Source organism: Electrophorus electricus, chromosome 18, assembly GCF_041902795.1.
Source record: "Electrophorus electricus isolate QZ-2024a chromosome 18, ASM4190279v1, whole genome shotgun sequence".
Taxonomy (NCBI): Eukaryota; Metazoa; Chordata; class Actinopteri; order Gymnotiformes; family Gymnotidae; genus Electrophorus; species Electrophorus electricus.
The window spans coordinates 14400686-14415834 of record NC_137514.1 but is presented as its reverse complement, the minus strand read 5'-3'; the positions used below and the strand labels follow the sequence as shown (position 1 = coordinate 14415834).

At 49.8% G+C, this 15149-nt stretch overlaps 1 non-coding gene and 2 pseudogenes across 1 annotated transcript; all 3 read left to right on the top strand.

The window, feature by feature from the left end:
- Positions 1-7559: 7559 nt before the first annotated feature.
- Positions 7560-7776, top strand: LOC145652244 (U2 spliceosomal RNA; annotated as a pseudogene).
- Positions 7777-8059: 283 nt separating this feature from the next.
- LOC145652339 (U5 spliceosomal RNA) lies at positions 8060-8174 on the top strand. The gene has a single exon (XR_014118524.1). It is a non-coding gene; the product is annotated as a U5 spliceosomal RNA (small nuclear RNA).
- A 194-nt stretch (positions 8175-8368) lies between these two features.
- Positions 8369-8516, top strand: LOC145652255 (U2 spliceosomal RNA; annotated as a pseudogene).
- Positions 8517-15149: the final 6633 nt, after the last annotated feature.

Here is a 15149-nt window from a genome sequence, read left to right as displayed (position 1 = left end):
CCGGTGCCGCATTAAACCTCAGCAAGTCAGTGGCCAAGTACTTCGGCTGCTGGAGGGATAGAAGGGAGAACCCCACCAGCAATGGCCCCCTGAAAATCTTGGGGGTCCACTTCAAATCTGCAGGGGCTGCCCGGGTAAATTGGGAAAAGTGTCTAGCTCTTGGCCGTAAAAAGTTGAGGCTGTGGAAGGCTAGTTCCCTGTCCATCTTAGGTAAGGTATTAGCATTGAAGATCGATGCGCCTCCCTCACTGCTCTACTTGGTATGTGGTACACATGAGCTTTGATCCATACAACGAGGCTTAACAAAGGAAGTTTTTAATCTTGTCTGGGGGGGCAAGTATGAGTATGTCAAGAGGAAAGTTTAGGGAAAGTTGGGAAGGGCATTTGAGTGTTTTACTGTCTTAGAACTTTAAACTATTCAAACGCAACACATAAATCATTAATGTTTTACGGTGAAATGATTACGGAATAAAGTATATGGGAAAAAACTGTTCTTATCAGTTTTTTGATAAGATCTGCAGTACTACAGCTTGTTTTTGTTGCCAAATTTAATTGTTCTGTTTTTCAGACCCAGCACAGCCTGGAGAAGGAACCCCTGGAAGGCCCTGACAGTGCCATCAGCATGGAGGACCTGTGAAGGACCACTGCACTGGACCCAGAGACAATATGGCCTGTGCCCTCACGTTCCTTACGTTAATAGTAGCCACTCTAAAAGCCATAAGCAGTGTGTGGTTTTTAAAAGCAACTCACATGACACAAAGGTACTTCAGTTAAAAAACATAAAAATACCATCCAAACCACTTTACATACATTTCTAGTGATACCACCTCCTCCTCTTTGATCTCCATTAGTTTGGAGCCACAAGGGCAGGAGGCACCCCCCACTTCCGGTCCCACAGAGCTAAACTCTTGCTAGGCCTTTGGTGTGGATGAGCCAAGCTCTATTCGTAAGAAAGAGACCTTATTCAGAGATTCATTTCTCTGACGAGGAGGAGGTGGTATCACCTCTGACCAGGAACTGGGCACTCCTCGGTTTGCATGCTGCTTATTCCCGGCAAGATCCAGTAAGGGTGATCCTCCCGGTCTTTTTGTTACTTGAGCATTTGGGAGTGAGCCTGTAGTCTCACTCCCCCCAGAGGCTATGCTCAGTTCTGGCCTGTTCACCCACCCCTTCCCCTTCCTTCTCGCTCCTTTCCTCCATCTGGTGGCCATTTTCTCAACCCACCATCTTTGTTGCTTTTACTCTGTTGTCAAAGGATTTGGGGCGATCCCTGTAGAGGTGGCTCATATCCCCACACAGATTGTACCATCTTCCATTGAGACACTGCCCAAAGGTGTGCCCAATTTCTCTACACTTGCCACATATCTTTGTACAAATGCCCCAACTTCCCACACCTCCTACAAACCTTGGGCATATCCTGTTAGTATATTTTTATACCCTCTGTACTCTCCTAATATCATCACTTGTGGCAAGTGCTTCAAACTGTGCTGGCTATTGCTGTACCGGCACCCTCCAAGCACAGTTCCAAATCCCATCTTCATCTAAAACGTTCAAAAGGTGGACCTTTTACTGTACAGAATTTCCCTAACCAAGCACAGATATCCGTCCAACAGACTCTCATATTAAACAAACACTTACCTTCACTGTCTTCCTAGCAGTCACTCAGTTTTTCCACTGCAAACATTCAAAAGTGTTCCTTTACCTTTTCAAACTTGTTCCAAAATTCTGTTAAAACCATTGCAGTCTTAAAACTCACATAGAACCTGTTTTGTGGCAAAGTGAATACATATATTTAATACAAAATTAATAACCTGTTTTTTGTTTTTTTTTTGACAATGTGCAATGAAATAAAAATAAAAAAAACTAGGAAAAGGACGAACACTGGTCTAAACAGAAGTGAAGGTTGTGATGAAACATTTGAAGCCTCATATTCTGCTGTGTCTTCCTTTGGTTGTTAGCAGTGCAAGGATGCAGAGGATCCCTTGCTGGCAGGCTGAACAGCACATAATATAAGAAATTTAATTAGAAATAGAAGGATCACATTTAAAAGGAAAACCCAGTCTAACTTATTTTCAAAGACATGCCAAAGTGTTGAATAAAACAGTTTTGTTTAGACTTTGGTTTACGTCATTGAAAAAAAGTTACTAGGCTGTAGGAGAAAACCACTTTTTTCCTAGATTTTTTAATATCCTTTCAGTTTAAAGACTTTTGGTTGTTGTTGCAGTTGACTACCTACAACCACTTAATTTTGTCCTGATATTGTTGGAATACAAGGACCTGTTCCTCTTAATCATGCCTGTCTTAGCAATACATCAAGTCATCATGTTTGTGTATAATCAAGTACTAAGCCCTCATTGTCATTCATTTACAGTGGAATGTTAATTTTTGTGTATTGTTAAGTGAGTGCCCTGGTAAATCAGGTATGACCTTATAAACCACATCCTTACCATAGGTGGGATATTTTCAGCATTTCCCCATATGCTAGCATACTGTCAGGTCAACATGTTGAGTTTAATTTTATCTAGAAGAAATCTGAAGTGATATTCATGTTCTGTAAAGGATTTTTTTTTAATGTTTCCAGTATCTCTTTTCTCTAAAGGGAAAGGCGTCTTCCTGTAAACCACATTTTAACTTGTTTGGCAAGGAATGTCTCATAAGACTTAAAAACCCATATGTGTGGGGGCGGGGGTGTGTGTGAGATGTTCCTGGTCTATCACTGGTCGAGTGGAGAGACTCATGATGTTCTGGTTTGTGTGCTGAAAAAAGCTGAAGGAAAAAAAAAAAGTTCACACTTTTGTTGCCCAGTGTTTAATAAAATTTAGCAAACTCTAAAAGCTGTCTGAACAATGTCACTTTAACTGAATTAAAGCCACCAACAGGCAACTAATGCATCTCTTACCTTCTTTCCTTTCCCTTAAGGGGGGGGGGGGGTTGTCGTTCAGAGAAACTTACAAACTCAATTTCTTTACAAGGACCTCTTATGGTTATATCAACCATTTAATTATTTATGCAGAAATTGTGAAAATACTGAGAAATTGTAGAATTTCCATTTAACAACTACTAAAATTGCATTTAAGCATTTTGTTTTCAACACAAAATGTGCAGTTATGTAAACGTAACACCTATTTCAGAATTTTAGATTAATTGCTCTGTTAACCATCCTCTTCCTTTCTTTTGTACAAATAAAATGTTAAATTGCTGAAGTGTGCTGGCAAGTGCTGCATTATTTACCAAAAGCAAATAGGAATTCAAGGCATTTAGTTTTACTCATAAAATAATTATTAACTTTAAAAAACACTAAAACCTAAAAATCACTAAAATTCTAAAAAAAGTAGCCCCCCAGACTAACGAGACCCTGCAGTATGGCATCCAGTTTCCTCCTCTCCATCCGTGGACCCCGCGGTGGTCTCACTTATTGTCCCCAGGTACAAAACACTGGGTTTGACCACCTTCCTGGGAGTGCTTGCGGCCAGGGGGCCACAGGGCACTGCCTTCTCAGTCGGGGTGGCCCTCCTCTCCTTGGCCACAGGTCCGACATTTCCGGGGGTACTTGCACCGGCCCTTGCCCTCTTCCTAGAGCACGCAGATACTCCGGCCGGGGCCACCTCCTTGTCACAGGACTGCCCGGAGCTTGGAGATCTGCTTCTCAGGGGGGAGGCCGCTTCCCCATCTTGCCCCGTCTCTTGGGCCACCTCCACCACCACCACATCTTGTCCATCCTCTCCCCTCTACGACCTCGGGTCTCCTGCTGGCACTCCTCCAGGGGAAGCTGCAGATTCTCTCCTCCCGCCCACAACCACCGCTGCCGCATAAGTACTTGCTCGGTTGGGGCAGGAGCGAGCTAAATGTCCTTCACCTCTGCAGCTGCTAAACCTCCGTGGGCCCTTGCAGTCCCGAGCCATATGTCCCTGGTCCAAATATCTCAGCTCCGGGCAGTCCTCTATTCTGTTTCCGTGGCCCCAGCAGCTCCGGCAGAAGGCCAGCTGATCTCTGTAAAACAAGTACCCCCGGTTAACGCCAAGGACGATAAGGGCAGGGGGGTGCACCAACCCCCCCCTCACCGTCCTCTTTAAGAGTCACCATGAATTGGCGGTGCCCATTCAAAATGCCCAGCTCATCCCGGACATATCGTTCCCCCGGATGCACCTCACCGTATTGCTGGAGGAACCTGCGGATAAGATCTGTGGGGACATGCGGGTTGAACATGTGGGTGGTGATCAGTCGCCTGTCACCATCCCACAGAGGTTCAACCACAAAGTGTCGACCCACAGGGTGGCACTGTAATCCCACCCTCTGCTCCAGGACTCGCCGATACACCCCTGTAGAGGAGAGTGTAACGTCGAAGAACCTCAAGGGCCCGTTGCGCTGCGCACAGATGAGCTCCTCCGGCGTCAGCCCCAGTGCTCCAAAGAGGACCTCCCGGATAAAAGGAACCCGCTCCATAAAGGGGGGTTCCTCCTCCGGGTTCCTCCAGCGAAACCTGCCCGTGTCATGCAGGCCCCCACCTCCTGCTCCCGAACCAGGTCCCGCCGAGGCGGTCCCCCAGGGCTCCGAGGCCTTCGCCGAGGTCCCATCGGCCCGCTCCAGACCCCGAGGTCCTCCAGCCGCCATCCGCCCTCCTCCAGCCGAGTCCCGAGCAGAGATCCTGCACAGCTCCTTCAGCCGCTGGTTCTTGTAGTCCTCGAGGTGCTCTGGGGGAATCCTGCCTCCTTCCGTCCAGGTAGGCTGGGCCTAAAAACACAATTAAAATCACGTAAAAATCCGCCACCTTTCGGCAATCAATTTCTTTTCCGTTCTAAATAAGAACAGTTTTTTTTATCAAACAGATCAAGATTTATTAAATTCAATAAATCAGACAATACATAAAAAACATCAATAATAATAAAATTCAACATTTTACATAAAATTCATTATTTAAAAGTCAAGGACATTTAAAATACCAAGACCCCCGTGTACCAATTACACAGGGGGCATATACATAAAAGTCCATGTAAAAAGTCTGGGTCCATGTAAAAAGTTTTACTAACAGACAATTTTAGCTTAGACATTGTTTTATTCCTACCATGGTGGTGTTCTCTTAGATTCTTAGGTCTGATCTTTTTTCTGTCTTTTATGAGAGGCCGTTTTAACAGTTTTATTGTTGTTTCACTCGGTTGCCCAGGCGCAGCCGGGCCGAGGAGCGATCTTTTAATGGACTTATGTATATGCCCCCCGTGTAATTGGTACATGGGGGGCCGTGGTTTTTTAAATGTTGAATTTTATGTAGATTGTTGACTTTTATTATTGTTGGTGTTTATTGTAGTAATGATTGATTGTATTAAATAAATCGAAAAAAAAAATTCTTATCGATCAGATACGAAATTGATAGCTGAAAGGTGGTGGATTTTTACGTGATTTTAATTGTTTTATCTTGTGTTTTTAGGCCCAGCCCACCCGGAAGGCAGGAGGCGGGATTCCCTGGAGCACCTCAGGAACAACAAGAACCGACAACTGGAGGACCTGCGGTGGCTCTGCTTGGGACTCGGCTGAAACCCGTTTTACAAAAGGCCGAGAAGTGATTTTTATTGATATTGATGGACATTGATGTCGATATGATTGTATTTAAGATGGTTGTTTTAATTGTATGTACTTATTGATTTTATGGTGAATTGGTTAATTTGTGTGATTTTTTGTAAAATTGAATGTGTGAATAAATGGAAAAAATAAAATAAAAAATCTAATTTGATTGGTGCTACAGCTTGGACGTCATTGGCTCGGTTTTTTAGAAGGAGGTCCCAGGGAACCGGTGTGCAGTGGGAGGTGGCTTGACCGCCCCCACAGCATGGGAACCCTGTGATCTCCTTTTTTCAGACAGTAGGTTACTTTGTTGTTTGATTTTTGTTATTTTTGTTTGTTTTTTTTTAGATTAGTTAGTTTTTAGCTCGTCTGGACCAGCTTCGATTGTGGGAAAAGCAGTAGAGTCTTCCGGATATTCCTGTGATTGGCTCCCTCCGGCATGGAAGCTGATGGATGTCCGGGCCCCAGGACAGGAGGAATTTCTTCTGCAGAGCCAGCGGCCGGGAGAGCTACTCCGGCGGGACCTGGTGTCGAGACGGGTTTGGGACTACTGAACACGGCCAGGTTCCGCTCTTTTTGGAGAGGGTCCCTTTCATAAGGGAGGTTCTCCTTGGCCTGCTGCGGTTCGGTGTTGACGATCTGGTGTGTGTGTAGAGGAATGGGGCCCAGAAGTTCTTCGATGTAACTGTGGCGTCAGAAGAACTGTATGGGCTGATGCTGGAGAGGAGGATTACGTTGAGGGGGCATCCAGAGGGGGCTCACTGTGGTGGAGCCCTTGTGGAGGATTAAAAGAACTGTGGTTACTGTACATGTTTTTAACCGTTACATTGCTGCAGGGTCTATCTGCAGGTTCTTACAAAGGTATGGGGAGATCCATTCGGCAGAGAAACTGGTTAGGGACGAGCTGGGTGTGTGGAATGGGCGCCGGCAGTTTTTGGTCCTTCTGAAGGAGGATGGGAAGGGGCGGTGGATTCACCCCCCAGCTTACTTCTCCATAGATGGCAGTAAGGGCTATCTGTTTTACCCAGATCAACCTTTGTGTTGTAGGAACTGCCGGAGCCAAGGGCACAAGAAGGAGGACTCCCCGGACCTGAGGTGTCACAGGTGCTTGGAGACGGGGCATCTGGCTCGGGACTGTAAAGGCCCGCAGAGGTGTCGGCAGTGCCGGGGTGAAGGGCACCTGGCACGTTCCTGTCCTGGGGTGGTGAGATCATATGTGGTGGTGGCGGCCTCAGGTGGAAATGGTGTCGTCACCTCGACCCCTAAGAAGGGGGCGGGCTAGGGACGGGAGATTGGACCTGGCCGGGTGAGCCCGGTGGAGAGAGGAGAATCCAAGCCGGAGGAAAGGAAAAGGGCCGCAGTGGATGCTCAGGCAGGTGCGGTCCATTTGTCTAATGTAGATCCTTTTCCACAAGTGTGTGAGGCTTCAGGTCCGGTGCAGGTCCCGTGTAAGAAGGAGGAGGCCCCGGCAGAAGTTCCCAAACAAGGTTTGAAATGGAGGATGGACTGGGAAGCCCAGGTAGAAGAAGGTCAGCTTCTCGGAAGGCCCGGTGCCCAAAGTACCCCCTCCTACCCAATCTACCATGTCGAATGAGGTGATCTGTTTGGGGACTTTGGACTCTTCTATGGAGACGACAGCCTCAACGGATCCCTCTACAGATAAAGAAGCCTCAACCGTGGATCGAGGCATGCAAGGACTGGTGGGATTGGGGGATGAGTTGGAAGTGGGATGATGGTTTTTTAGTTTTTAATTATTTTTAGACAATGATGTACCTACTGTGGGGAGAGCCTTGACTAATGACTGAGAGGAGGTGGAAGTGATATTTGTAAATGGGTCGAAGGATTTATACCTGGGATAGGGCATAAACCAAAACCTATTTAGAAAAGTTGAATGTATTTTATTTAAGTACCATATTTGTAACCAATTCTTGAATTTAATGATTTTTAGATGTGTAGTTTATTATTATTTCTGTCAGTTGGTTTGTGAGTTGTGTTTTGATTTGATTTGTTATTGTGCTTTGTGTATTGTGAATTGGTGAATAAAGGTTAAAAAAATAATAATAAAAAATCTCTTCTTATCAGTTTAAATATGTGATACATCACCTATACGGGGACTTCATATTAAGCGGATTTTTAGAACAGGGAGGCGAAACGGGCTTGCCCTGTTCGCCCCACGCATCGGCCTGGTATTGCAGTACTTCCAGGAACGGTGCACCTTCTTAAGCCTGTGTCAAAGAAAGAGAGAACCAACCAACCAACGCAAGTAGAATAGAAAAGAACAGAAAGGAGAGACGGACCCCTTTCCACAGTTTTGCGGTTTTCCCGCCTTTTTTGATCTTTTTTAGGCGACTGCTGCTACACCACCACCACCACCACCACCCACCCCTCCCTCCATCAGATGACTCCAGCTAGCGTTAGCCTTCCAGGCTCCGCCTCCTCATACGGTGAACAAACTCGCTAGGCTTTGGTCAGACGTAGTCGGGTTCCTATGCGTTTGCGGCTATGTCTCTGGTTTCTCTTCATTCACACATAAATCTTTCACCTTTTACTAAAGATTTCCGTGGAGAGGAAAATCGAAGAGTCCAATTGATTTTTGAAAGCTTTGCGGTTGCAGAGCTGCACACACACGTTGTCAAAGTTCAATGAGAGAGAGAGTGGAAGTGGAGAGCAGCACAGCACAGAGTGGCTCCTGGTGGGTGGGGCCCGTCCGTTCCGGCACTTTCGTCTACCCGCCCAGGTGCGCGCGCGCGCGCCACGGCGCAACCCACCGCGCCCGTCAGGCCGGTCCTCCGGCCGGCGCGTTCTTCGGGATATCGCTTCTCGGCCTTTTGGCTAAGATCAAGTGTAGGATCTGTTCTTATCAGTGGATTTTACTACGGATTTTACACGGATTTTACGCTGAGGAGAATTGCTGCGCTTGGGCTTTTTTATAGCTTTTAGCGAGGCCAAGGGTGATCCTAGGTGCAGATTCGGGAGGCTTGTCCTCCGTTTCCGCATGTGATCCCTTGGTCTCTTTTATTGTTTTATTTGATTTTTAGATTTTTAGGGTTTTTTTTAATTTCATTTTAAGCCCCGGCTCATCCCACTACAAAGAGGACGTCGTACTCTATCCGGCCAGCAGAGGGAGGACCTCCCAGGACCAGAGAGGCTGCCGGCGTGGGGGACCAGGCGCTTCCTCGGCTCCAGGACCGGCCAGAAATGGCCACGGCAGGTGCAGGGACGGCTCCTCGCAGCACGGCGCAGGCTGCTGAGGCCCCGGCCGAGACCCCGACCACCAGCAGGGCCTCCCTGGCGGAGCCGGGCCTGAGGGCAGGCAGTGGCCTGCTCAATACGGCCCGGTTCCGCTGGAGGGACCCGCAGGACGGGACCTGCTTTACTGAGCGGGTCCCCTTCATACGGGAGGTCCTGTTTGGTGGTTTCGGGCTCAACCCCGGGGCACTTATTTGCGCTCAGCGCAATGGTGCCCAAAAATTTTTTGATGTGACGTTTGCGAGTGACGCCGTCTATAGGAGGGTCCTGGAGCTGGGGGATGGGATGGGTGGCCATCCACTGGGGAAGGACTTTATTCTCGAGCCCTTGTGGGACGATGACCGGCGGATGGTCACCATCCATTTTTTTAACCCCCACGTTTCGGCGGCCGAGGTCCGCAGGTTTTTATCAATGTATGGGGAGGTCCTCCCAAGTGAGAGGATGGTACGGGATGAGCTGGGGATATGGAATGGGCGCCGCCAGTTTTTTATGAAGTTCTCCCGGAACAGCGAGGGACAGGAGCGATATCCCCCTGCGTATTTTACATATGCAGGAAACCGGGGGTACCTATTTTTTAGGGGGCAGCCTGCCTTCTGCAGGGGGTGCCAACATTATGGACATCTGGCCGAAGGGTGTCAGGATTATGTTTGTAGGAACTGCCTGGGGCCGGGCCATCAGGCAAAAGATTGTAAGAACCCCCGCCGGTGTAGGGTTTGCAGGGGGGAGGGACACATGGCGCACTCCTGCCCCGGACGGGTTTGTTCCTATGCCATGGTCTTGGCAGGGGGCGGGAGTGCGGCCTTTAAGCCCAGCAATCCCGGGGGGGAGGGACTGGTAATAAATAAGGATGCTCCCCCCCTGGGAGATAACGAGGAGGACATTACCCCCCCTGCTGCCCCAAGGACAGCATCAACATCATCTTTATCATCATCATCATCGGCGGGGGAGGAGGACACAGCCCCGGGCCAAACCCCTCGGTCCAAGGGAGCACCCCCTGCTCCTCCTGGCAAGGCCAAGAGGAAGAGGAAGCGGGCCTTGCAGGAGCAGGACAAGAGGATGAAGGCGGGCTCCCCCTTAATGGCGGTGCCTGTTGAGGAGTCCCCCCGGGCCACAGACCCCTCCCTGATCGCCAAGCTGGGTGGCCTGGACGAGGACACACTTTCGCCGCCTCTGCATTATGGTGGCAGGGAGGGGTCTCCGAATAAGACTCCCTATGTTGAGGATACTGTGGGTAAAGTGGAGGGGGGGGGACTCCTCGGTTTTAGATTCTTAGGGATCTTTTACTGTTTTAACGAGCCGACTCTTTCCTTTCTCCTTTATTATGGCAGATCTTATTATTTTAACATCTAATGTCAGAGGACTGCAAAACGCTAAAAAGAGAGCAGCTGTATTCCAGTGTTTGGCATCGTCCCCTTCAGCAATCTGTTGTTTGCAAGAGGTTCACCTGAGGGACCGGAGGGACGAGGCTTTGTTTGCTCATCAGTGGAAAAAAGGTAAAGCCTACTGGAGCGTGGGTGGCGTCCACTCTTCGGGGGTGGGGATCCTGCTGGGGGACCCCACCTTCGAGAAGGTGAGCGCCTTCGACATCGTGCCGGGAAGGGCGATGGGGGTGGATGCCACCTGGAGAGGCCAACACCTTCGGGTACTTTGTGCCTACGCTCCGGTAGAGGCCTCATCCCGAATTGCATTTTTTGATGCACTGGTCCCGTCCTGTGTCACACAGACACCTTTTTTTGGCAGGTGATTTTAATGTCTTCTTGGAAGGGAGAGCGGATGTCAGCTGGAAACATTTTCAAAAGCTGCTGAGCGATTTCAGTCTCTCTGACGCTTTTAAAAAATGCAACCCCAGAGTTCCGGGCCATACCTGGCATAACAGTCGAGGGGCATCAAGCCGTTTAGATTATATCTTGGCATCACCCTCCGTGACTTTTAAGACAGCCTCCTTGACCCCACGCTGGTACTCTGACCATTTGGTGTTGGAGGCCAGTGCTTCCATTAACGCGCCTGCAGTGGGCAGGGGTTATTGGAAGCTTAACGTGCAGGTCTTGGAGGAAGCAGAGTTCCAATCTCTGTTCCGAGACCACTTTGCAGCCTGGCGAGGCTGTAAGGATGGTTATGCCTCTCCCGCGGCATGGTGGGAGCACGTGAAAGAGTGGACCCGTGCTTTGATAACCCACTATTGCCGCCGGCGCAAGGCCGAAAGGCTGGGTCGAGTCCGGGATGTGGAGAGACAGCTGAAAAGAGAATACGCAGATCGGAATAACGGAGGGGAGCTGGACCTCGTTAGAGTGCAGGCCCTTAAAGATGAACTCAGGGTTCTGCACGAGAGGTCCGCGGCAGCCCTCCTGTTTCATGCCAGGTTGCAGCTGGTCGAGGAGGATGAGAGCTGCACGGTGTCCTTTTTTCAGAGGGTCCGACAGGCTCGTGAGGAGCGATGTTTTACATCGCTCAAAGACTCGGAAGGCCACACCTGTTCGGACCCGGCCCGGATGATGGAGGTTGCAAAAGAATTTTATAATAAACTTTTTAACAGAAGGACCACTGACTTTGTAATAGGGGAGCAGTTTTTACAACATCTTAAGGTTAGCCTTCCGAGCACCGCCCGGGACAGCTTAGAGGCCCCCTTTACTCTGGCAGAGTTAACGGGGGTACTTGGCAAAATGAACCGGCGTAAGGTCCCCGGCCTGGATGGACTCCCTGTGGAGTTTTACTCCACGTTTTGGGATGTCCTAGGGCCGGAGATCGTGGAGGTAGCCGAGGATGTGCACCGGCAGGGTTTGCTCACTGAGAGCATGCGGACAGGGGCGCTCTCCTTGTTGTACAAGAAGGGCGATGTGACGGATCTCGCCAATTGGAGACCCCTGACCATGCTTTGCGTTGACGTAAAAATCTTTGCAAAGGCCCTGACTGAACGACTGAAAAAAGCCATGTCACTCTTGGTTCACGGTGACCAGACCTGTGGGGTCCCAGGGAGATCGGCTACCTGGAACCTCCATCTGATCAGGGATGCCATCTCCTGGGTAGAGGACAGAAATGTCCCTCTGGCGCTAATGAGCTTAGACCAGGAGAAGGCGTTCGACCGGGTGGACCACCGCTTCCTGGAGAGGGTGTTGATTAAGCTAGGGTTTGGGCCCTTTTTTATGAGGTGGTTTAAGACGTTGTACACTGGGGTGGGAAGCCGTGTCTCCATCAACGGTCACCTCAGCGAACTGGTCCCGCAAGTGAGTGGAGTGAGACAGGGGTGTCCTCTTTCTCCCCTGCTCTACGCGCTCTACATAGAGCCACTTGCGGCCGCCATAAGGGCCCACCCGGAAATAGATGGTCTCCCCCTCCCGGGGGGCGGAGGTGCTGTGGTAAAGCTGGCCCAGTATGCGGACGACACTACGTTGTTCGTGTGCTCGGACCAGTCGCTCAGGCACGCCTTGGACATGGTGCGGTCGTTCGGAAAAGCTTCCGGTGCCGCACTAAACCTCGGCAAGTCGGTTGCCAAGTACTTCGGCTGCTGGAGGCACAGGAGCGACATCGCTGGTGGGCTTGCCCTCAGTGATGGACCCCTGAAGATATTGGGGGTCCACTTCACTTCTGAAGGGGCCGCCCGGGTAAACTGGGCAGAGCGACTTGCTCTTGCCCGGAAAAAGTTGGGGCTGTGGAAGTCCAGGTCCCTGTCCTTCCTAGGGAAGGTATTAGCATTGAAGGCCGATGTGCTTCCCTCGCTGCTCTACTTGGCCCACGTGTACCCAATGCCCCGCTCGATGCGGCGGGGCTTGACAAAAGACGTTTTTAATCTCATCTGGGGGGGCAAGTATGAGTATATTAAGAGACTCTGCTCCATCCGGTGGTCCCAAAGGACCAGCGTGTTTTATTCTTTTAACCACCATGGTAGAGCTAGATAAATAGAATATAGAACATTGTTTTAGGTGAAATTGTATGTCTTGTTTTTAACTAATAATGTGTGATATTTGTACTTTTATAAAAATAGCACTTAATTAACAAATACTAACAGTTTTATAGCACTTATTTTTTTTGTGTGTTTTTTATTGTTTGTGTTTACCCTGTTTTAGCTAACACTAGACATACTTTTAGCTTAGACTCTTTTATTGCTACCATGCTGGAATTTTAGCATTTCAGGACTGTTCTTATTTCTGTCTTTTATGGAGAGGCCGTTTGAACAGTTTTATTGTTATTTTACTCGGTTGCCCAGGCGCAGCCTGGCCGAGTAGCGATCTTTTACGGGACATTTTACCACTGACTTTTTATACGAACATTTTAGTATATGCCCCCCGTGTATTTGGTACACGGGGGGCTGGGGTATTTTAATGTCCTGAACTTTTAAATGTTGTATTTTATGATTATTATTATTGATGTTATTTGTATTGATTTATTGAATTAAATAAATCTGAATAAAAAAATGTTCTTATCAGTTTATACGGATTTTACGCTGGAGAGAACGCTGCGCTTGGGCTTTTTATAGTTTAGTTGAGATCAAGGGGGATCTTATGTGCAGAGCTGGGAGGCTTGACCTCTGGCTCCGCATGTGAACCCTTGATCTCTATTATTTTGATTACATTTGATTTTTAGAATTTTAGGGTTTTTTGAACTTTTTAGCCCCAGCTCATCCCTGCAACAAAGAGGACACCGTTCTCAACTTGGCCAGCATAGGGACCTCCGAGGACCAAAGAAGCTGCCGGCATGGGGGACCAGCGGCAACCCTGGCTCCAGGACAGGCCAGAAATGGCCACGCCAGGCTCCTCGCAGCACGGCGCAGGCTGCCGAGGCCCTGGCCGAGATCCCGACAGCCGGCAGGGCCTCCCTGGCGGAGCCGGGCCTGAGGGCAGGCGGTGGCCTGCTCAACACAGCCCGGTTCCGCTGGAGGGACCCGCAGGATGGGACCTGCTTTACTGAGCGGGTCTCCTTCATACAGGAGGTCCTATTCGGTTATTTCGGGCTCCATCCTGGGGCACTCATATGCGCTCAGCGCAATGGTGCCCATAGATTTTTTGATGTGACATTAGCGAGTGATGCCATCTACAGGAGGGTCCTGGAGCTGGGGGATAGGATGGGTGGCCATCTGCTCAGGAGGGATTACATCCTTGAGCCCTTGTGGGAAGGAGACCGGCGGATGGTCACTGTCCACTTCTTTAACCCCCACGTCTCGGCAGCCGAGGTGCGTAGATTCTTGGCCATTTATGGGGAGGTCCTCCCGAGTGAGAGAATGGTCCGGGATGAGCTGGGGATATGGAACGGTCACCGCCAGTTTATGAAGTTCTCCAAGAACAGTGAGGGACTGGAGAGGTACCCCCCCACATATTTTACATATGCGGGGAACCGGGGGTACTTATTTTTTATGGGGCAGCCTGCCTTCTGCAGGGGGTGCCAGCACTATGGACATTTGGCCGAGGAGTGTCAGGACTATGTATGCAGGAACTGCCTGGGGCCGGGACATCAGGCCAAGGACTGTAAGAACCCCCGCCGGTGCAAGGCTTGCGGGGGGGGGGGGAGGGACATTTGGCGCACTCCTGCCCCGGACAAGCGAAATCTCATGCCACGGTGTTGGCAGGGGGCGGGAGTGCAGCCTTGAGCACTAGGAACTCCAGGGGGGAGGGACTGTTGCCTGTGGAGGATGTGACCCCCCCGGAGCAAAGAGAAGAGGACCTCCCCCCCGCTGCCTTGATGACATCATCACCGGCGGGGGAAGGAGTCCCAGCCCAAGCCCCTCGGCCGTTGGAGGCACCCCCTGCACCTCTTAACAGCAAGGCCAAGCGCAAGAGGGAAAAGGGCATTAGAGACCCAGACAAGAGGATGAAGGCGGGCTCCCCCTCAACGGCGGCGCCTGCTAAGGAGCCCCCCCAGGCTCCAGACTCCTCCCTGGCCCCCAAAGCAGAAGATTACAGCAGACTGGTGGAGGAGGACACTCCACCACCACCGGCGATGTATGGGGGCAGGGAGGGGTCACATAATGAGACTCCCTTTTTAGAGTAAACAGTGGACAATGTGGAGGGGGGACTCCTCCTTTTTTAGTTGATTTTGAGTGTTTTACTGTTTTAACAAGCCTTCTCTTTTCGATTGTTTTAGTTTTTACTATTTTAACATCTAACGTTAGAGGGCTGCAGAATACGGTAAAAAGGGCAGCGGTGTTCAAGAACTTGGCATCGTCCCCTTCAGCACTCTATTGTATGCAGGAGCTTCACCTGAGGGACCAGAGGGACGAGGCTCTGTTCTCCCAGCAATAGACTAAAGGTAAAGCCTACTGGAGTGTTTGTGGCATCCACTCTTCTGGCGTGGGAATCCTGTTGGGGGACCACGCCTTTGAGAAGGTAAGACCCTTCATCGTGCCAGGGAGGGCG